Source organism: Equus caballus, chromosome 1 (assembly GCF_041296265.1).
Source record: "Equus caballus isolate H_3958 breed thoroughbred chromosome 1, TB-T2T, whole genome shotgun sequence".
In the NCBI taxonomy this organism is placed as follows: Eukaryota; Metazoa; Chordata; class Mammalia; order Perissodactyla; family Equidae; genus Equus; species Equus caballus.
The window spans coordinates 145,176,072-145,199,311 of NC_091684.1; the positions used below are offsets into that span (position 1 = coordinate 145,176,072).

General features: G+C 42.7%; 1 long non-coding RNA gene across 1 annotated transcript in view; it reads right to left on the reverse strand.

Annotated features, from left to right (window-relative positions):
• Positions 1–14,112, reverse strand: part of LOC138924762 (uncharacterized) — a 46,729-nt gene extending 32,617 nt beyond the window's left edge. Inside the window, exon 1 of the long non-coding RNA XR_011439962.1 lies at positions 13,976–14,112. This is a non-coding gene — a long non-coding RNA (uncharacterized lncRNA). The remainder of the gene's footprint in view (positions 1–13,975) is intronic.
• Between the last annotated feature and the right edge of the window lie 9,128 nt (positions 14,113–23,240).

Sequence of the window (23,240 nt, forward strand, 5' to 3'; positions counted from 1 at the left end):
TCCAACATAAAAGCAACATTAAACCAGATAATAGGTGCAAGGAAGTCCAACACAGTCGTGAGTTTCCCCGTAATGACTACCACTATGGTGCTGTTTGTGAAACAGCAGACTCTTCCCACCCAACCCCTCCATCCTTTTCTCCTAATCATGAATTTAGCCTGCCTGTTGGGCAAATAGCAATGCCTGCATCCCCTGAGTTTTGAATTATACATCCTTGTATGTTTGTGGGAGGGTCTAAGAGTTCCAGCAGTAGTGATAAATAAACGGCAAGCAATAGGATATACTGGAGTATATAAGGAAGCCATTTGGTGTAAAACTAATTCGGCCTAACCTTGTTTTTCCAAAAGGGGCTGACGTGGCCGTTGAGCATGCATTGTACATCTGCTTTAAGCATTTGCTATGTCCCAAAGACAAGAACAAATGCCCTTAAGATAAAGGTACAACTTCTCCCATGTTGGCATTTCCTTAGGATAAGCATCTCTCCCTAGACTAGGGATTGATTGCTGTGCTCACCCTGTGACCACCCAGCTCCAGACAACAGACCTGCTACCTGCTGTGTCCACTGAGACAGCAGACCTGCTACCTGCTGTGTGAATAACTGTGCTGTACTGGCTAGGCAATTTTATGAGTGTTGTAAAAGGATGTTCCTAGCATATGTGATGTGTGCTCTTTGTTCCAAGATGGTATATAACCACTCTGTACACCCTACTTCTTTAGCGCCCTTCCTTCCCCCAGGAAGCCCTCAGATCTGGCTCATAATAAACTCACCCCAATTTTGATTTATAGATTGGTTATGGATTATTTGCATTGACAGTGGGAAAGAGAAAAATTAAGCCAGGATCATCAGGGTGGATCTAGAAGAATCCAGTGAAGTTTAGTATTAACTTTGATGGAGGTTCAGGGGACCCTACAGTCCCAACAATAGGGTCAGAGGAGGGCCCAGGCAGCAGGAATCCAACCATTTCAAGGCGAATTTACAAATTGACAACTGTACTCCTTTACTTATTTTCCTATGGTGGCATTTACCTCTGGTAAGTGTTAGCTTTGTCTTCTCATTAGACTGGAAGCTCCTGGAAGTCATGTTTTTATCCCTCCTAACACCTAACGTAGTAGACATTACCAGAACTCCAAGGCTGGCCAGAAGAGAAAGCTTGCGTGTGATCACAGAGATCAAGGGTAGCCATTGACCAACAAAGAAGAGACCACAAGGCAGAGAGGCAGGAAGTGAGACTAGATAAGCAGACACAAGCCAAGTTAATGTGTCACTGGATGGGCTGGAGCTGAGGTTTGAAAGAGACTGAAGGTACTGAGGAAGATGGGGGCGGGGGGTGCTTTGACCCCGTTAATGTTGTGTGTCAGTGAGCTTTTGGCCCAAATGGGCTAAGATCTCTGGCCACAGAGAAGTGGTTAAAAGACCCAATACGATCACCTTTGTCTCTAATCAGGGTTGTAAAATGAATCTCACGCCCAGCAGTAGTTTGCTGGCTGGAGGAGCACCCTGCAGTCTCTCCTAGAGCTCCATTTCCTCTATGCGCCCAGTGCCATGCCTCCCCTGGGACACACTCCACATGACCTGGAGGGAAAGAGAAGAGAGTCAAAAAAGAAAAAAGAAAGAAACCCCACAGAACTCAATAAGCGCTTATTCACTGAATGCAGAGGAAACTTCTGAAAGCAGGAAAGAAAACCATCTTCTTAGGTGAAAGAAGCCAACTTGCTCCTCCTTTCTACTCACATTCCCAAGGCAGACCATTTGCTAGGTTGTAAAGGAGGCCTTGAGTCCTTACCCCACCCCCCAACACACAACACACACACACAACTTTGTGGTGTCCCACTCTCTACCAAGGCCGGGCTGCCTGGTCCTCAGCACCACAGATGGAAAGGGCAGAAAGGAGTGTGATTTTTCTATCCCCTCAGCTCAAGAACTGGTCCAGATGCACTCGTGCTCATCGCGGTGTCATGAGCTCTTGCGGGCAGGGACCACGACTGACTCAGCTTTGCCTCCGGAGAGCAGCTTGCACGAGAACGTGCAGAGGGCAGATTCCCCAAGAACATTTCCTGAATGAATAGCTTCCACAGTGTCCCCGGGAGGGGCCCCTACGTCCTGGAGTCTTGGAACTATGGCTTGCTAGTAGTTACTGGAATGAATGGACAGAGGCTTCCTGCAGTAATCTAAGGCAGAAATGTAACGCCACAGAGCCAAAGCTAATTGAAATCCAAATGGCATTAGAGGAATTAACCTTCCTTAGGAAACTTTCTCAGAAGTAACCTTCTAAAAGTGAGATTTGGAGGGGTGGTAAGAATGAGATTAAGGTACGTCCTATTGGGTCCTTAGGAGATCCCTTCTAAAGGGAACCAATAAAAAATGGTGTGTCACCATAACATGGCAGTGTTTCATTGATTCACTCCATTTAACACCTGTTGACTGAGGCAGCTGCTAAGTTTCAAACTCTGGAGATGCACAGTTGATTAAGACAGGCCCTACTCTCAAGGAGCTCATAGTCTTGTGTGGCAGAAAGACTTGAACATAGATTATAATTCCTTGTATAAGTGCGAAAAGAGATAGGCATTGGGGTTAATGGAAGCCCAGAGGCTGACACAAAAAAGGGAACAGTTAGAAACACAAGTACAAACACTCAGTGTAGGTCTTAACGAAATGTAGAAGAAGAAGAAGAAGAATTTGTCTGGGTGCCTCCCATCTTGTTTAGTGGCCACAAAAGTAACAGATACATGGGTTAAAGATGTCCCCTTAAAGCAGCCATTTGGAAAAAGAAAATTAGATCCATACTCCACACTATAAACATAGATAAATTTCAGATTTAATGTTTTTTAAAAAAAGACATTTCTAAAATTTCCAGAAAATATATAGAATATTTTATGATACCTAGGTTGGGAAGGTCTCTTTCATATTACACCAAGACCAGAAAGTTATAAGCAAAGAAGAGAGATATTTGACTATATGAGGACAATAAACAAAAATATAATCGAAAGAGTGAAATGGTCTTTCTGGGAAAGCGCCTTAAAATCAAGGGCTAAGCCCCTCTTCTCTTCCTTCTTTCATTATTGTGAATGCAGTGTAATGCTTGGAGCTCCCGAGGCTATTTAGGACCTAGAGGCAACATTGAGAATCGAAGCCATGAGCCAAAAGATACTAATACCATGGGGCCTCTTCACCAGTTCTGGACTGCCCACTTCTTGGCTTCATTTATATGAGAGAAAAAGAAATTTCTACCTTATTTAGCCACTACTTTTTCAGTTCTCTGACATGAGCATTATTCACAAATTGCGAACTCATACAGAAGCTGTTTCCTAAATCAGGGACATTTCGAGTCATAGGTATGAAAAAGGCACATGTGTCAGGGGAGTAAAGAGAAGCTGGTCGAAGCCTGCAGGGTGCAGAACAGAAGCTCTGCCTCCTGCTCTTTCGACCACCACCACCATCTTTTGTTTCTTATTTAAAAACACATTTCAGAAAAAATTCTGGAAAGGAATGTGCTCAAAGTTAACCCACGTTCTGTGGTGCACACTTAGCCGTGGATTTCAGTTTCCCCTTTTTGTTTCTTTGGTTTTCTAATTTATCAAGAATGCACTTCGTTATGTATTTTTTAAAAAATTTATTTTAGAATCATCTTAGGAAACAAAACAAAACAGTGCTCTCTTTGATTGCAGAAGTCCACCATGCTTTTTCTGTATTTCACTTCTTTGCAGGCCTGTGTGAACAGATCTAGTCTTTATTTTATCTGGGAGAGTAGGATTGGGCGTGTGTGCGTGTCTCTATGTCTAACTGGATACCAGCAGAAACACCTTTTCATGAATGTAAAATCGGATGTTTTTATGAGAGCAACTTAATTTAAACAAGATAATTCAAACACTTGCATCACCTAACACTCACAGAAGACTTCGATGACTCATAGTATCTTTTAAAGGAAAATGACCACTATGCCAACTACTCTATGAAAATATAAAGATGCATTAAGTGACAAAACGATATGCAATACATTTTAGCTCTGTTTCCTTGATCTTAAAAAACAAAACAAAAACAAAAAAGCTACTGTCTCTGCACGCCATCCTTTTTGGTAGCAAATGAGGAAAGTATTTCTGGGGCCCCCTCTACGCCATCCTAGCGCATGAGGTCTTATCAACTGCACACTCTGGGCCCCTGGAAAGTTCCATGTGTTTAGTTACGGTCATTGTCACCTTTCAGGTGTGAATCATTGAGACGTTGAACTGGGCCCTGGGCAGAGACGGGCTCTACCTTCCCAGGTGGGCAGCAGAAGGAAAGGTGAGGAGGGGAGCGCAGGCCTGTAGGAGCCAGGGGTGAGTCTCTGACTTCTCTCCCACCCACGCTGACCTGTCAGGAAGGCACAGAGTGGATACCTGAACAGGTGGCAGGCCAAACAGACTGAATCTGGTCCTCAGTACCTCCCAGCCCTCAAATACTGTAGTTCCAGGTCACTAGAGACAACTGAGTGATGTTTCCTGTGATGGCCCTGGCCAGGGGAGTTCTCCAGCTGCAGCCGGTCTGGCCTGGGTGTGCACCTGCTTCAGATCATTGGCAGTGGACTGGAGCCCCTGGCGGAATGGTTGTGAAATTCAAAAACCTGAGTGAAAATTCCAGCTCCCTTTAACCTCGGGAAGCTCTTGGATCCTGTCCCTGTCTCTGTCACTCATCTAGATCTTAAGTATACTACTAGGTATGCATTGGTAAACAACTGCCATGCAAACGGGATCATGTAGGAGCTCAGAGTTTAGTAGAGAAGAGGAACAGACAAGTAGTAACAATAAAGTGTGAAAAGTTTCAAGGGTACCTATAGCAGGCAGACCTGGAGCTGTGTAGGAAGGAGGAATTCCTGGAAGACGTCCTAGAGGAGGTGGCATTTAGGCTATTACCTGACAAATGAATAGCTCAGTCAGGCAAATAGTAGGGCTCGAGGAAACAGCCAGGCTGAAGGGCCAGCAGAGTTGCCACATCCTCCAGAGCACAGTACCTCTCCCTGCCCCATGTGTGCTTAGGTATTTCTCCTGCTTTTCTGTCAGTTCCTGGAACTAACCAGGCTCTCTCTCTCACCTCTGGACTTTGACTCAGGCTCTTCCCTCCACCCAGAGAGAATGCTACCCCTGCCTCCTCAAGTCTCAGCTTGGCTCTGACTGCCCCTGGGCAGCCTCCCCTGACCATCTAGCCTCTTCCTTGTTCTCGTAGCATCCTGAAACACTTCCTCATCGTGGCATCTCCCACACTCCATTCTCCACTCTGTCTTCGGTCCAGCACAAGATAGAAAGCTCGCTCAGCCACCTTTTAATCCCTAGTGCCTCACAAATGATAATAACCAACATATACTGACACTTATTGTGTGCCAGGCACTGTTCTAAGCACTTTCCATTTAATCCCCATGACAGATCCTATAAGGCATAGAGACACTGGGTAACCTCCTCAGGATTATACAATTAGTAGGTGGCAGAGCCAGAATCTGTACCCTGGCAGTCTGGCCCGGCTCCCAACCCCTTACCACCCCACTCCGCTCCAGCTGCCCGTGCCGAGAGCACTGGATTCCTAGGCAGGCCGCCTCTCCTGGTACGCTCTAGGTCAGCCTCTGCTACCCCCTGGCTGGGAAGCCACCCAGGATGCAGCCTTTCTCTTCCTTGGGGCTCAGTTTCTCCACCCATAATGGGACATAGAGCGGATCATGTGTAAGGGAAGAAAGTAACAAGGCCAAGATAAGAGTTCCACGAGGTGGGTTCGCAATCACGCCATCCAGCCTCGGAGTGAGTTTCCCTAACCTCCCACTCTCTGCCTCAAGGGCATGCAGCGAATGCCTGCAGGATGAGTGAGCGAGCAGGTGCTTGACTGCATGAACTCTGCCCAGCTCTGAAGGGAGGGAGGGTTGCTGGATTCTAAGAAATAGTAATCTAGCACCCTCATGACTGACTCACAGTATCCCTATAGGAAACTTCCAGAAGAACTGGACTATAGTTTATAACCCTGCTCCTTTGAAACTTGCTTTTCCTCTTTACAATCCAGGCATTGAAAGTCATCCCATGTTAGTATTTTTATCATTGGAAATGAAGTTATTTCCAATGTATTTCTAATTACAAAAAATTGCTGTGTTAAAAAAATTACATATATCTTTGTGCGTTTGTACAACTATTTTTATAGAATTATTAGACGTCTAATTTCTGGGTCCAAGATTATGTAACTTTAAACATTTTTAATTGACACTACCCAAAAAGTTTTACCTACTCACTACAAAAACACCCATTTCCCGCTTGTCATCACCTGGTATTGACTTTTGTTTTTGTCTTTTCCACAATTTATAGATGGACAATGATATCTCACTGTGGTTTTCATCTATATTTCTTTGCATATTAGTAAGTTTGAGCCTCTCTTCATATGTTTTTGGCCACTCGCATTTCTTAAATTTCTTTCATGATTTTTCTACCCATTTTTCTATTGGACTCTTAGTTTCTTACTCATTTGTAACAGCTCTTTGAATTTATCAATTATTTGCCCTTCATTCTGGTTTTGTGACTATTTCATCCCGGTGTGTGGTTTGACTTTGACTATGGTTTATGGGCTTCTTTCCTTCCTAGGTACAACACTTGGTATCTGGATGTCGGCAATTATTTTATGTCGTCAAATTTATCTATATCTTCATTTTGGCTTCTGAGATCCATATAATGCTGAGAAAGCTCATTTCTGCTCCAGGGTCATACAAATATTCACTCACACTTTCTTTTAATAATTTTTATGGGGGTTTTTATGTTTAAAATTTGGATCCGTCTGGAATATATTTTGATAAATGGAATGAAGTAGGGAAGGCAATGATTATGCTAGAACCAAAGAGCTATGCCTTGAAATAAACCTTTTAACCTTCTGACTTGACACTTCAGGAAAATGGTAAATACCAGTGAGCTGGGGGAGGAGGAGGCTAGGGATCTAAGGGGACAGAGCAGCCTGGGAGAGGAGGTGTCATGAACTTCAAAAATACATTTGATTTGGGATATGTAAACACCAGCCAGATTTTGAAAAACTGCATGATACTGGTGAATTTTGGGGAAATCGGAATCTAATTTATAAAAGAAAAGGCAAACCAGCCAAATGTTAATTGGCATTACACATGGAATTTATTACTTCTATTAGGAGGTATCTAATCTTGGCCACATTCTGAGTGACAGAGTCCACATACTTTGGTGGCTATTTAAATAAGGTACTTTTGAGCTCTAATCAAGTTCCCATTCACAAGCAAGCAGATATGATGCATATCGTGGTCTGCGCAATTGGGCAAAGATAAATGGTGTACAACACCAAGCTGATCCAATTACATGTGTGGGCAAAAAATTTTTAATTAAGGGACTAATTCACTTGTTGGTTCTCTGAGGACCAAAAAAAAAGAGGAGAGGTTAGAAGGTGTTGTTCACGAAGCAAGACGGAAGTGCCACTGGGAGGCCAGAGAACTGGAAAGAAAGCAGAAATACACAGTGAAAAGCAAACAGAATTAGTTATGGGAGTATCAGGAAAAACCAGCCACACAATCAAATGAGTGGCAGAATGAGAAAGCCAGACCATCTTGTGAGGCAAGAGACTAATGCCAAAGGAAAGCACATCACGACTGCTCTGGGAGGTGTTGACTGAGGCCAGAAAAGCTGGAATTGGCACGCTTTCTCTATGCCCATTAATGGAAACATTTCTGTCCTGTACTTCTCAATGGAAAGGAAGGGGGATTAGGATAATGTCTGGGATTTATGCAAAAAGTCAATTTCCAGGGACTGTCCAGGGCACAGTCAAACGGATTACCAACCTCTTTAAAGATATGCCCCTCCCTCACTGTGTGACTTTAATCAGCTACCTGGCTTCTCTGGGCCTCAGTTTCCTCACTGTGTAGAAACCCTAACCCTAAGCCCTAATCCTGAATCTCAAAGACCAGCTCTTGCAATTCAGAAATCCTATGATCCTATTGCCTGGCATCTTTGCCCTGGGAGCAACACGTCAGAGCCATGGTTCAAGAATCCTCATTGGGCAGCAGAGCTCACCAGGGATGGAAAGAAGGAACAGTAGGCCGGAAGTGAGGAGGCCACCTGGGAAGATATTGCAGTGGTCCAAGCGGAAATGATGAGGACCCAACCAGGTCAGTGACAATGGGGATAAGAAGAGGAGAGGGCTGCAAGAGACAGGAAGAATTTAAAAGCACCCCAGAGACAGATTTGAGAAGGCTTACAAATCAACTCTGAGAGCTAGGAGGCTTCTGACCCAAAGTTCACAATGGTGACCCAGGTCATGCCAGCCCGGAAAGGAAAAGTCAATCGTGCTAAATTATAAGTTTCACAAAAGTATCTTTATCTCCACAAAGATATGTTGAACATACATCAAAAACTTACTTAACTCACTAAGTAATGAGAGAAGCAAAAAGATGATAAAGCTGGTTCAAAGAACATCTTGAGAAACTGGATAACTGTAGACATGTATAAAAAAAATGTTAGGAGCCAGCCCTGATGGCCCAGTGGTTAAAGTTCAGCGTTCACCGCTTCAGAGGGTCAGGTTCACTTCCTGGTCACAGAACCACACCAGTCATCTGCCAGTAGCCATGCTGTGGCAGCGGCTCACGTAGCAAAAATAGAGTGACTTACAGCTAGAATGGAAAACTGTGTAGTGGGGCTTGGGGGAGGAAAAAAGAGGAAGATTGGCAACAGATGTTAGCTCAGGGCGAATCTCTCCCTGCAAAAAAAAAAAAGAAAGAAAGAAAACAGTATTTTTTTTAAAATGTCAGAATGAAGGGCCTAGGTTAGATACAAAACTGTGTTAATGCCATACAAGATGATACAAAATCATAACATTTGGGATATCTCTTCTACTATGCAGAAATTATTTGTATCTCTATAAAATGAGATCTGCAAATTCGTAAGTAACTTTACTGAGTCTGAGACTTTAATTAATAGCAAATAGCAAAGTTAAACAATTCTCATTCTTCTGAATCAGTGGTTCTCAATCAGGGCTCATTTTGCCTCCCAGGGGACATTTGGCATTATCTGCCAAAATGCTGGTGAACATCCTACAGTGCATAGGACAGCCCCACCACAAAGAAGGATCCTGCCCACAATGTCAACAGGGTGAAGGCTAGATAATTACCCCTTGGGTGGGCTTGTTAGAGAATGCCCTTATATGACAACGTCATCATTGTAAGGATATACTGCCCACCTTTATTTTCTTATTTCCAAGTTTTAAATAATTTTTCTTAATGGTAACTGTCAACCACCTGCCTTCAAAGGAAAGTAGGCTTCTCTTCTTTACAAATATTTCATCTGAGCATTTTTAAAAAGATTTTCTACTTGACCTGATGGACATCAGAAAAACTCAATTACAGAGAATACCCCTCCCCACTTACTGAGCATTTGTCTCATTAAGATCTTACTGCAGTTGCTGTTCAAAGACTATGGGATTTTTCCAGGGAGCATGAAAGTGCTTGTAAATTGTTTTAAAAAAAAAGAATATTCAACAAAAAAGAAAGCAAAAACCAAAAAGATGTTCTGATATAATTGGGGGGAATCTGGCAGAAAGGCATAGGTATAGGACCCAAGAAGGACAGAACGGGAAGAAGACAGGTGCCGACGACCACCTCAGCTGACCCATCTGAATGCATCTTGCCTCTTATTCCTGCTCCGGCCCTGTAGTTCCCAAATCGCTGCCAATCCACCATCCACCGCGGCAGCCAGGCCAGACTGTGCAATGACGTCTCAGGTTCTTCTTTCCTTCCCATCTATGTGAATTCCCTCATTCTGTAAAATGTTTCTGGAGCAATTATTGCCAGGCACCGAGCAGATACAGAGCAAAACTGTCTCTCAGCTGATTGCCAAGGCCCACGGGTTCCTCCTCGATTCGCTCTCCATCCTCTCCACCCTCCTTTCTCTGCTCAGGTAAGGTTCTGCAGCCACAGCTGCTTAACTTATTCCCCGGCCCCAGGTTACTCTCTGGTTTTAGATTATGGCCCTGAAGCACAGCTCTGCCCACGTAACTCCCCTGCCGAAAACACATCCCCAAGAGCTTCCCTTTACATGGGCTCAGAGAATAAAGTCCAGATACCCTCGCTCAGCAATCAGGCTCCTTCACACTTAACTCCCAGCCTACCTGGCTCAAAGATATCACCCGCTGACAGCACCCTTCACAGCTCCCAGGACAGACGGCAGGCTCTCCCACACCCGTGCGTTCCTGCATCCTCATTTTTGACAACCTCCTCTTCGACAGGTGTCAAAGGCATCAACCAATATATCTGTCATGCTAAATAAGTATTTGGCAGCCCCAAAAGAAACTTTCCTAGCTTGAGAAGACAATTTCCAATAATCTACAGCATGTCTTCTGTAACACGTTTTTAATAGATTTTTTGTTGCTTTTTCACTTAAAAAATGAATTTTGTTACTTTCAAACATTTAAAGGTATAGGTTTAAAAACATAAATTTGAAGCCTTAAGTTCTTTGGAACAAAGATTCCTCAAGAGAAGTGCTATATTCTTTTTATGCCATCCTCACAAAGGACATTTATCATTCATTCAACCTGTGCTGGACACAAGGATATTGTTGGTGGACCAAATGTGGGCCCTTACCTCAAAGAATTTAACAGGCTCCTGGAGAACCCAGGTATTGGACTGTGTGTTAAATGCTGTGATAAGGGGCTTTTGGAAGCAAATATGGGCGGGGGGTGCTCCTGAAAGAGATCATATCTAGACTGAGACCTGATATTTGTGCCTATTAGTTTTTCTCATTCTGTTTTATAAGCAGAAACCTTATATACCAGGATTGTTCAGTTCACAACTTGAATCTCCTTTAGCACTTGTCACAATGTGGTATAGATGGTCATTTAATCTCTGTGCTTGCACCCCACCACCTCCCTCCTTTGGCCTGCCACTTTCTTGCAGATACTGTATCTTACTCATTATGTATCCCCAGGACCTAGGATAGTGACTAGCATTTGTGCCCAACCAGTTTTTGGAATGGAACGGAAGAAAATGGGAATAAAATATTTTAATTACGGAATATCCTCATGCAGCTGCAAGACAAATCATCTGGTTGTATTGATGAGCAAATTCAACTAATATCTGTTCAATTCAGTCCAATTATTGCTTTTACTTCTTTTTCTCCACTGAATCGATCTTACCAAGGTAACCTTTCCACAGGCAACTGCCACTAAAAACTCTCTACAGCCCAGATGCCCGGAGTGGAGAGGGTTAAATGAACCTACGTATCTACCATCTCTTTCTTAAGTGCTGTGCATAAGTCCAGAAATGAGCAGGGAGGCAGTAAATACTCATTGGTGGGCGAGTGAGCTTGAACTCTTACACAGCAGTTGAAAGGTATGAAGGGCTGGGCATTTAACTTTTCTTCTCTCATTTCAGGAAAAAAACCCATAAAATGTTCCAAAGTTCTCAGACAATGAAGATTTGTGCCTACGCAAAGTAAACAAGGAAGTCTCAGCCACAAGTGTCTTATTCATTCTGGTGAACCATTGTTTTCCTCTACCTATACAAGGCAGGCAAGAAAGTCCCACAGAAGAGAACAGATTAAGACAAAGGGAAACTTAGGTCTGAAGTAAATAGTTGAAATACATTTGAAATATATCAGCTTGGATTAGTCATAATATATAAACAGGACTCTCTCGGTCTGGTCAACCAGACGGATGTTCAGACCAGATGGGCTTCCAACCTGTGTTGGCTCTGGCCATGCTTCTCATAAGACCATGGGTCAAGGAGACAAGTGCATCTCAAGGAGATGACAACCAGAAACATCTCACTTAGAACCTTGAAACTACTTTTCATGTCTTTTCCTAATCATCACATTACTTCTAATCTAAGATGCTGTTGATCATAAGATGCATCATTATATTCCAAGCCACTAAGGAAGAACAGATGCTGCCAACTAAATCTGGACACAGAGCTTTGTGATCATTTAGAATGTTTACCTGAGGCTCACTGAAAGAGCTCCTTCAGATTATTTAGACACAAATGACCTGTAACCTGTGTCCACGATCTTCTCTCTTGAACTTATAGCATCAACAGTATAATTTTGAGGATGTTGAGAAACTCTGGGATTTAGCCACCATTTCATATTTGCCTATGTTCGTAGTTCCATTTTTGGCTCAACTGAATCACCTGTCTCTGGAAAGTGAGCATCTTCTGTTCAAACTCAGTAGAAAGTTTCTAACAAATTAATGATTAACCCCATAATGGTAGTTGAGCACGATGCATGAATCCATCACACAGACGTGTCATGTCTTTGAAATTTGTTCTGAGGAATTTGACAGTTCTTCCTGCCTTCAGTTGTACTGCTTAGCCTGGGAAAGTATCAATAATAAAGTACAGGTTTTTACACCCTCATAGCTAACTTCCTTCTTATCACTCATAAAATACTTGGCTGCTGGCTTTCAAGAAAATGTAGGATTTGGGTCATTCCTCCAAAAGCGAACATTTGCTTCCCTTATAATCTATGCCCTTTTGTACTTTTCATTTTAATGCCGTATCATAAAGTGATTTTTTTATTGTGATGATGGTTTTATATATATATATATACACACACACACATATATATACACACACGTATATATACATATATGTATACATATACATAGAGAGAATACTTGAAATATGTGCAGTCTACTATATGTCAATTATACCTCAATCAAGCTGTTTTTTAAAAAGTGGTGTAAATCATTGATGGATGAATGGATAAAACAAAATGTGGTGTATACATACAATGGAACATTATTCAGCCTTACAATGAAGGAAATTCTGACATGCTGCAACATGGGTGAAACTTGAAGACATTATGTGCAGTGAATTCAGTCTCAAAAGGACAAACACTGTATGATTCCACTTATATGAAGTACCTAGAATAGTCAAATTCACAGAGACGGAAAGTAGAACAGTGGTTACCGGGAATGGAGAGAGGGCAGAATGGGAGTTTATTGTTTAATGGATACAGAGTTTCAGTTTGGGATGATGGAAAAGTTCTGGAGATGGATGGTGGTGATGGTTACACAACAATGCAAATTCTAATTTTATAACCATTTAAAATAACACTGCTAATGCCACTGAAACGTACACTTAAAAATGGTTAAAATGATAAATTCATTGAACTCAACACATATCATTCCAATAATGCAGCTAACTCAGTGGAAGGGACAACTTGCACAGTGACGGCCATGTTCCCCTGCATATGTAAACAGTGACAACTACATCAGGACTGCAGCCAGGCCAACAGGGATCAACACATGCTGCATATGGTTAGAGATCTCAACCTAGGAACAAACATGATCTTCGAATTAATGAAATGATTTTTAAAGGGCAATGGTCAATCTGTCTTGTGTGAAAGAACTGTTGACCACCAACTGTTTAAATATTCCTGTAAGACCTGGCCCAGCCCCTTGCATCCAGTGTGCATTTAATTCTTATTGGTCAAATGAAAAAATGAAAACTTATTAGCATTGCCTGAACAAAATCTTACACTCTCAGCTTCTTTTTCCTAAAATTTTGATCCATTTCCCAGTTCAGTACCACAAATAGTTACTGACAGCTTCAGGCTATGTGAAGAAGGCAACGTTTCTGCCTTTAATCTGATGCTTAATACCAGATAAATATAATATACATCCTATTATGTTTTCATAAAGATCCCCAAATTAATAATGACAGTTTCTCATAGTACCCCTGCTCCCCATACTTGTCTAGGAACCAGAGAAGGAGGTTGCCTCTTGAGAGGAAGAAATCAATCCCTCTGAAATAACATAATAATTAGCGCAATTAAGAGTAGAGAGTGGCTAGAAAAAGCAAGATCAACTTTTAGAAACGTAATAGATTCTTAACGATTTATTTGGCTAACACTGGACTCTTTTTCAAATGCACGTTGACTTCTTTTTCGTAGAGTCCTTTTGAAGTTTGCTAACTTAGAATTACAGGGCCACCCTTTCCCTCCTTATGGGTATCACAAATTCTACTTGCCTCACCTCAGTGTCATATGTCTTCCTCCTCTGATGATACAAAGCAACACTCAGATAGGCTCTTGGGTCATAATCATCCACCAAATAAGTTCTGTGATTTTCTTTTCCATTCTTCTTCTTCTTTTTTTTTTTTTGAGGAAGGCTGGCCCTGAGCTAACATCCATGCCCGTCTCCTTCCACTTTATATGTGGGATGCCTATCACAGCATGGCTTGCCAAGCAGCACGTAGGTCTGGCCCCAGGATCCAAACCAGTGAATCCCCAGGCTGGTGAGGCAGAACGAGCGAACTTAACTGCTTTGCCACCGGGGCAGCCCCATAAGTTCTGTAATTTTGATGTGGTGAGAAACTGATCTGTAGTGGTTGGTTGCTCAACTATCTAATCACTCCTCTCCATCTTTCCTGCAATGCAGTTCTTATAATCTCAGAATATTGTAACACTCTGAGTCTGCAGTCTTGTCCCCCAGCAAAACATGGCACGGGCAGACCTACTTTTTGTCACAAAATTGTGCAGAGTGCGATAGTCAGTGGCTCTCTTCCTTTGTTTTTTTTTTAAGATTTTATTTTTTTCCTTTTTCTCCCCAAATCCCCCCAGCACATAGTTCTATATTCTTCATTGTGGGTCCTTCTAGTTGTGGCGTGTGGGACGCTGCCTCAGCGAGGTTTGATGAGCAGCGCCATGTCCACGCCCAGGATTCGAACCAGCGAAACTCTGGGCCGCCTGCAGCGGAGCGCTCGAACTTAACCACTCGGCCCCGGGGCCAGCCCCCAGCGGCTCCCTTCTTTTGCTTACACAGGCTCTTGCGGCTCGTGTGGCCATTGCTCACCCTGGAGAGACCACTGCTGATGGCCTCCAGACTGGGTTCTCTTTTTCTCTGGTAAACATCAGGAAGTCAGAGTTTCTATCTGGTATCTCTCACGAGCAGTCCGCCTCTGAAAAGTGCTTCAGCACGGCTCCCGGCTCAGCTGTGGCCTGGCCCTCCTCGCCTATCCGCCACTGCCTGGTGCTCCACTTCCTGTGGGAAGATGGCGCCTCTCCTCAGGCACAAGGAGGAAAGTGGATCCCGTCGTCCTCCAAGAGACCAACCCTCAACGTTGTCCACGTATATCAGACTTTACTGAAGGATTTGGAAGAAACTCAAGGGAATTCTCCCAGGAAATTGAACCCTTCCCAAAGCTCTCGCCAACTCCTAATGGGGATCTCTCGCTCAACTCATATCCCCACTGCCTTCTGTCCAAAATACTCAGGCCCTCTACCCGTAGGAATTCATCTTACTCCAGTATCCCCTGCCCTCTACTTGCTGGACATTTTCCAGAGTCTGAATCTGGAGCCGCACCTCCAAGAGTATGAGGTGGGGCGTGCTGAGGTTCACTGCTCACAGGATAGTCAATGTACTTGCTATTACCCCCAATCTTTCAGGGTAGACCCCACAGTTGTAATTTTCAGGCACTCCACTCTCTTCTCCCAACAGTCCAGCAGGGAGCAACACAGAGAAATAATAGTTCTGAGATGAGGCAGCATAAATCCCAAAGGAGGACAAGAATCTGTCTGCCAATTGTCTCACACCTTGCAAGGTACCTCCCCTCACGATGTAGCCAACAGCTCACATTAATAGCAAAGCGGCTTTAGTTCTTTTTCTTTGGTCCCTGCTTTCCAAAAGGGGCATAATTCCGTTAGGATAATGTCCTATCTCTTGCAAATTTGAAAGTCAAAGCTTTCAGATTTTTACCACAAGAATGTGATTATATTTTTAGTCCAATATCGTCTCTATATTTTCTGAGGGTGTGTTTGGGGGGAGCAGTGAAGGAAGACCATTTTATTCTTCAGTTACCCTTTGAGTAGTTAGACCATATTATTGCACTTTTAATTTAAGGTTTTTGTTACTTTTCTCTTAGGATATGAAGAGAAAAAAGAGAAAAGGAACGTTTGTGAAAATTCTATAAAGATGTCTTTCCACACTATATACGGGGTATGTATTTTATATGCAACTAAATCACACATATATGAATTACATATATCACAATTACATTTATATTTGTGTGTATATATGTGTAAGTATATATGTGTGTATCTATATGTAGAAGTATACATCTGTATATGTATAACATTGTGTGGCTGTTCAAGAATGTAAGCTGTTTGTAAGTCAGAGTATACCACCTAGGGTAGACCCCTAAGTCTGCATAATTGCACTGCTTCCTGAAAGAATAATTTAGGAACTCTAATTTCTAGGAAATAGCAGTTTCCCTGAGCTTATTTTTTGAATTCTTCCTCTCAGTAACTGAGTCCTCTGAGATAAGGCTCCTGTGACTGGTGCAACATGGCTTCTTCATCTGGGGTCTCAGGGGAGCCCACACTGCGTCCACTCTGAGGTGCTGATCCATCTGGGCTTGTCTGGAGGAGGAGTGCTAAGGATCAATCAGGAGTCTGTTTGAATCACTGAAGGGCCTGGGGAAGGGGGATAATTATCCTCATGGAAGTTGGAGAGCGAGACAGTGATGCTTAGGGAAGAAAGGGTGAAACCTGACATTGCCGCCAGGCCCTAGGGGAGGGGCAACTTCAAATACAGAAGAGAATCAGTTGCTCAGTTTCAGCAATGCAAAGGGTCAGTTCAGGTCCTCTGAGCTGCAGGCACTACAGTGGGACGGAACGTGCCAGACAATTATTGGGAAAGTGCCCGTGAAGAACAAAGGGAGAGCGCGCAGAAGTAGGCAGGGGTGCTTTCAGACAGCAATCTAGGTCCCACACTTGCCAACAGGGAATGGGAGAGGAGGATTATGTAGGAATCGTCAGCCCACAGTGCAGTTCTGAGAAACTGCTGGCCTGGGCGGTGGGGAATCCCCAAGCCGAAGTCGCCTGTTTGAGAAGTCCTGCACAGGCTGGAATGCGTGCACCACCGGGAGAAGTCACAGGCAAGTGTAGTCGCAACGTTCACAGGGCAGCGTCTGGGGCTGCCAGTCAACCATGTCCCCCACAGCTTCTCCTTAAAGGTGATATGGGTGGGGTGCTCCAGGGCCAACACACAGCCACTTCTTAAAGTTGTTCAGGGAACAGTTCTTCCAAGGTTACTGAGAGGAAACTTAGAAGAGAAAGATGGGTGGGATGAATTATAGCTCCGTCTGGTGTCTGGACCGATACCCTGTCCCTTACCCACAGTCTGTTCTAAATTCCCTTCAACCTCATCTATCACATCAGAAGCCTTGGTGGCTTCTGGTGGTATAACCCAAACCTTCACTTTCAAGGGTCTGTGCCCTTGGTAATCAGACCCTTCTGATTGCTGCACATGTTGGTTCTAGTTACAAGGAGGCAAGGGAGCACGAGAGGTCCCACACATGTTCCTCCCTGCCGCCATTGTGTGAAAGCAGCCCTGACTCCTGATGCTACAGTCAACACCCCTGCTAAGATGAAGATTCCTCTTCTCACCTGCTGTCCTTGGATGCAAGTAGCTCAAAGTGTCCTGGTGACACATATAAATCATAGGCACTGTCCCCTGGCCAGAATGTATCCCCATTGGGAACCAGGACCTACAGCCCTGCAGAACCCAGAGTTATGGGAATGGAAGCACAAAGTCCCCCCATGGGTCACTGGTCACTTCTGTTTCCACCTTTGTCAGTTCAAGGCCTCCAAGAAACAGAAACAAGACAAGATTAGACCTACAAGAGCTTTATTGGGGAAAATGCCTGTGAGCAAGAAAGGGGGACAAGGCAGAAGTAGGCAGGGCGAGCCTTCAGACCACAAAGCAGGTCTGACACCTTTGAAAAGAGAGAGGGTGATGGAAGTGTTCTGTGTCTTAATATGCAGTCATCAAAGCTGATAGAATGATACGCTTAGGAACTAAGCATTTTACTATACATAAATTATACTTCGATAAAAATATTTTTAAAATATGAGATGTAATTTTAAAGAAATGAAACTGTACAAATGGTAGACGATAACATGGATGAATTCTTGTAGAATCTGGGTATGGGGAAAGGCTTTCTAATGATGACTCAAAATCCAGATGCGATAAAAGACAAGACTGATACATTTACATGAATATAAGAAGCTTTGCATAGAAAAATAAGATCAAAAGCAAAGTAAAAAGATGTTTGGAACATATATCACAATTAAAGGACTAATATCCGTAAGATTGCTTTTAAATAGAAGGAAAAAGGGCCAAAAATCCTATGGAAAAATACACAAAAGACATGAATAGAAAGTCCCAAAAAGATATTAAAATGCCTCTTAAATATGTGAAAAGATATTAAGCTTCACGCGTAAGAAAAATGCTGATTAACAGTTCCAAACCTTGGAAATATCTATGTTGGTGAGGCTATGGGGATACGGGCCCTCTCTAACATTTCTGGTGGGAATGCAAAATGGTGTAACCTCTGTGGAGGGGAACTTGGTGATATCTAACACGACTACACAGACATATATCCTTTGATCCAACGATTCCACTACTAGGAATTTGCCCTGAAGTTACACACTCAGTAGTTCAAAAATACAAATGTACAAGGGTATTCAGTGCAGTATTATTTATAATTGCAAAACACTTAAAACTAAATAAATGGCCAGACATAGGAGCTGTTTGTAGAGCGAGCCATCAATAAGATGCGGTCCTCTGCAGCTGTACAGAGAAATGAGGACGATCTCCCAAAACTGTTATGGAGTGATTTTCAGGATATATAGTCAAGTGAAAAAAGCAAAGTACGAAAGAGTATATATGGCATATTATCTTTTCTTTGTAAGAAAGAAAGGGAAATTAAAATTACGTATGTGCTTTTTTTTTTTTTTGCAAAGAAATATGGAAAAGACAAGCCAGAAAATAATGAAATTGGTTAACCTACAAAGGAATTGGGAGGAGGAAAAAGATGGAAGTGATTTTGGAGGAAAGGAAACGTCTCTGAGTATATCTTTCTAGACAGTTTTGACTGTTAGAACCATGATAACGTTCCATATGTTCAAAAAATAAAATTAAATAGCCAGGCAGGGGATAAAACTAAACACAAACAGAAAAAAAATAAACCCCATTGTATTTCAAACAAATAACAGAGCCACACTGAAAGCGGTGATGGGGAGGACTAATTCCAGTGACTTGAATGCAGTACGTTGACAACGTACCTTTAGGCTAAAGACAAAAGAACTGCAAATAAATCTTGAATTGTGTTTAGGAAGTTTGCTCTTCACAGTGGTTGAGCATGCAAATCTAAAACTTCCTTATGCAAACTGTAGGTTTGAGCAAATGAGCAATATGAAAAATATGTTGCTTTTGTCGGGAGCCAGGGTTCTCTCTGTGGAAGAAGGGAAATAGAAATGTGAAATGAGAAAAGACAAAGAACCCTGTGGGGTAAAATTGGAATTGAAGGTATCAAAGTGAACTCACGGCCTCTAAAATTGTATACAGTGGTCCCTCGGTATCCACAGGGGATTGGTTTCAGGACCCCCAGCAGATACCAAAATCTGTGGATGCTCTGGTCCCTTGGGTGGGCCCTCCATATCCTCAGGGTCCACATCCCCAGACACAAGCAACCATGAATTGTAACCAGTACGTGGAGGGCTGACTGTGTGTGTACACATATATGTAAATTATACATTTTATATATAATATATAAATTATAAATTATTATATATATCTTATAGTATATAAATTATATATTATGTATAAATAAATATAATGAGGGTCCCCAACTTACAATGGTTCGACTTACAATTTTTCCACTTTTTGATGATGCAAAAGCAATACTCATTCAGTAGAAACCATACTTCAGATTTTGAAGGTTTTTCTCAGGCTAGCCACGTGCCATAGGATATCCCCTCATGATGCTGGGCAGTGGCAGCAAGCGCAGCTCCCAGTCAGCCACACGATCATGAGGGTAAGAACTGATACACTTACAACCATCTGTACCCATAACCCTTCTGTTTTTCACTTTCAGTACAGTATTCAATAAATTACATGAGATATTCAACAATTTATTATAAAATAGGTTTTGTTTTAGATGATTTTGCCCAACTGTAGGCTAATGTAAGTATTCTGAGCACATTTAAGTTAGGCTGGGCTAACCTATGATGTTTGGTAGATTAGGTATATTAAAGGAATTTTCAGCTTATGATATTTTCAACTAACCATGGGTTTATCGGGACATAACCCCATCGTAAGTCAAGGAAGATCTGTATATAGAAAATTTGAGAAACCACGAATCAAATATTTTATATATAAAATATAAATCCACTGACAGAGCCTAGAAACAATGACACTCCAAGAACTATGAGCACACGTAGTCCCCAGATCTTGGCTTCTAAATGTCATTCTCCTCTAAAAGGAATCAGGGCCCCTTGGAGAAGTAGATGATTCGAGGGCTGGGTTAAGGAGGTACAAGATGAGACTGGAATATCTTGCTGTGCCAGAAAGTAAGAAAGTGCTAAAAAAAAAATGATGGAGCGTGTTAAAAGGACACAGGAACCAGCTTGAAGGGACTTATCTGAAACAACTGAGCATTAAAATCTATTAGAACAGTAATAGATTATAACAATAATTAAAATAGGAATCCATGGGTTCATACTGATAAAATAGATGGATGATATGACAGATATATAGATCAATAGATGCTGGGTGGATGGATGGATTGCCAGGTAAGAGCACCCTCTCCCTTACGGTAGAAGACCAGCTGATAAATGTGAAGGGCGTGGTAGAGTTGGAAAATCATCATTTTGCGACCGTAATAGTAAAGATTGCTTCATGCATGGATCATCAATGCATTCTAAATACAGAGTGGAAAGTTTGAAGAGGAGCAAGTTATCTGCGTGATCTTAAAGTGCTCCCACAGATTATTAATTGCAAGAGGTAACATATTAACAACACCGTGGAGAAACCAGACAACACCTCAACCTGGTTCATTATCATCACCAGTTCGGGGCAGACAGACATTTTGTGCCTCCAGATGCCACACCCTGAGGACACACTCTCATATAGGGTTCCAGCCAGACTTGAATCTAATGATGAGGAAACATCAGGCAATGCCAAATTGAGAAACATTCTATAACGTAAATAGCCTGTGTCCTTAAAAAACTGTCAACGTCTTGAAAGGCTGAGTGAGTGTTTCAGATCAAAGCAGGCTGAAGAGATCTGACAAGTAAATGCAACACATGCTCCTGCACTGGGTCAGGAAAAATACTGGATAGAAATATGTGCTACATATAAAAATATGCCATAAAAACACTTGAAAAAATATATATGGGCTATAGTTTGGATAAAAGTATAGTATCAAGGTAAACTTTCCTGAATTTGGTACTGTACTGTGGCCATCTAAGAGAATATTCTTATTACAAAATGCACACTGAGGTCTTAAGGGGTAGGGGTTAAGGGGTATAAGTGTGTAACCTACTCTCAAATGATGCAGGAGAAAAATCTGTGTGTTTGTGTGTGTCAAGGGGGTTGGGGAGAGGGAGGGAGAGAGAGAAAACGATAAAGCAAAAGTGGTGAAATGTTAACATTTAGGAAATCCAAGTGAAACATACATGGGATTTTTTTTTTAGTACTTTTTTTTTTTTAAAGATTGGCAGCTGAGCTAACATCTGTTGCCAATCTTCTTTTTTTTTTTTTTTCTTCTTCATCTTCTCCCCAAAGACCCCCGGTACATAGATGTATATTCTAGTTGTAGGTCCTTCTGGCGCCACCTCAGCATGGCTTGATGAGCAGTGCCATGTCCACGCCCAGGATCCAAACCGGTGAAACCCTGGGCCACCAAAGCGGAGCACGCGAACTTCAAAACTCGGCCACGGGGCTGGCCCCTATATGGGATTTTTTTGGTGCTATTTTTTTTCAATTATTTTATTGAAATCATAAAGGTTTATAACATTGTATAATTTTTGCAACTCTTCTGTTAGTCTGAACATACTTTATTAAAAAATAAAAGTAGTCTGTATGTATTTATTACAATATAAAAATTTTTTGAATCCGGTAAGTATTATACAAAGGAAAGAGAAGAGGAGGCGGAGAGAGGAAATGACGCAAACCTCTGCCACTGAGAAAGATGAAGAGAATGGAGAGACCTCCTCCACGTCCCTTCTTCCCACACTTTCACTGAGGCACAGGGGAACGTGTGTGTGATCACAGGCCAGGGGAAAAGGGAAGCCACACGTTAATTTGATTTGATGATACCAGGGTTAATTTCTATAGAAAGAGAAAAGTGATTATGGCGTTCAAGTGAACTATGCATGAATTTTTACAAAACCCTTCACTGCTTGAAAAAGTATAGTGCTCAGTGAGGGCTCCTTCTGTCTGAGCTGTGGAACCCTAGGGTTGTCCAACCTTGCTCCCCTGATACAAGAACATATAAAGGACACGAGCAAGGCCAGTGCATAGAGCAGAGGATAGAACCAAAAGATTTTGGAGCAGGGATTTTCCATTCCTAGAATTTACGCCAGAGGTAATTTTTTTTTTAATTCCTTTTGCTCCCCAAAGCCCCCCTGTACATAGTTGTATATTCTTCATTGTGGGTCCTTCTAGTTGTGGCATGTGGGACACTGCCTCAGCGTGGTTTGATGAGCAGTGCCATGTCCACGCCCAGGATTCCAACCAAGGAAAGACTGGGCCGCCTGCAGCAGAGCGCGCAAACTTAAACACTCAGCCACGGGGCCAGCCCCAATGCCAAAGGTAATTTTGTAGACAGACTTGGGCCACCAGGTCCTGGCCAGTCTTAGAAAAGCTACTGAGCATGGCTTCTCTGGGTCAGAGCAGCTAGCTCTTTGCCTCACTGCTTCAATCCTAGATTGCTCCATGGGTTTCACAAACCCCCTGTCTCTCTCCTGTCTACCCGCTTTTCCTAGGAATAGTGAAATTCTTCCTGAGGGAATTTATCAATGCCTTCTGGATGGCAGGTTAGGCAATCAGAACAACCCCTTCCATGCATTCCGTGTTTTGGCTGCTTTCCAGATTCCCATAATCCTGTGGGGCAGGTTGGGATCCCTAGGTTATGGTGAGGCCACCAAGGTGCAGAGTGGATAAATGCCACATCACTGGAGGGCTGGGCTGCCAGCACTCAAGGATATTCTGGTTCCAAGTTCAGTGGCTTTGACCTCTAAGGTCCCTTTTAGTCCTTTCAACCTCTGTTACTATTTTTGGAGCACCCTACTTTTCCTGTTTTTACAGAGGCCAGCAGGGCGGTGCTTGCAAGCAATTTTCACTTTCTGCATCAACGCCTCTTCCTCCTTTTTGGTTTTGCCTACCCATTCCTGGAACTTCACTTGTCTCTGTCACTCCTACACAAAGCTGCAGCCTTCTAGAACAACAAAAC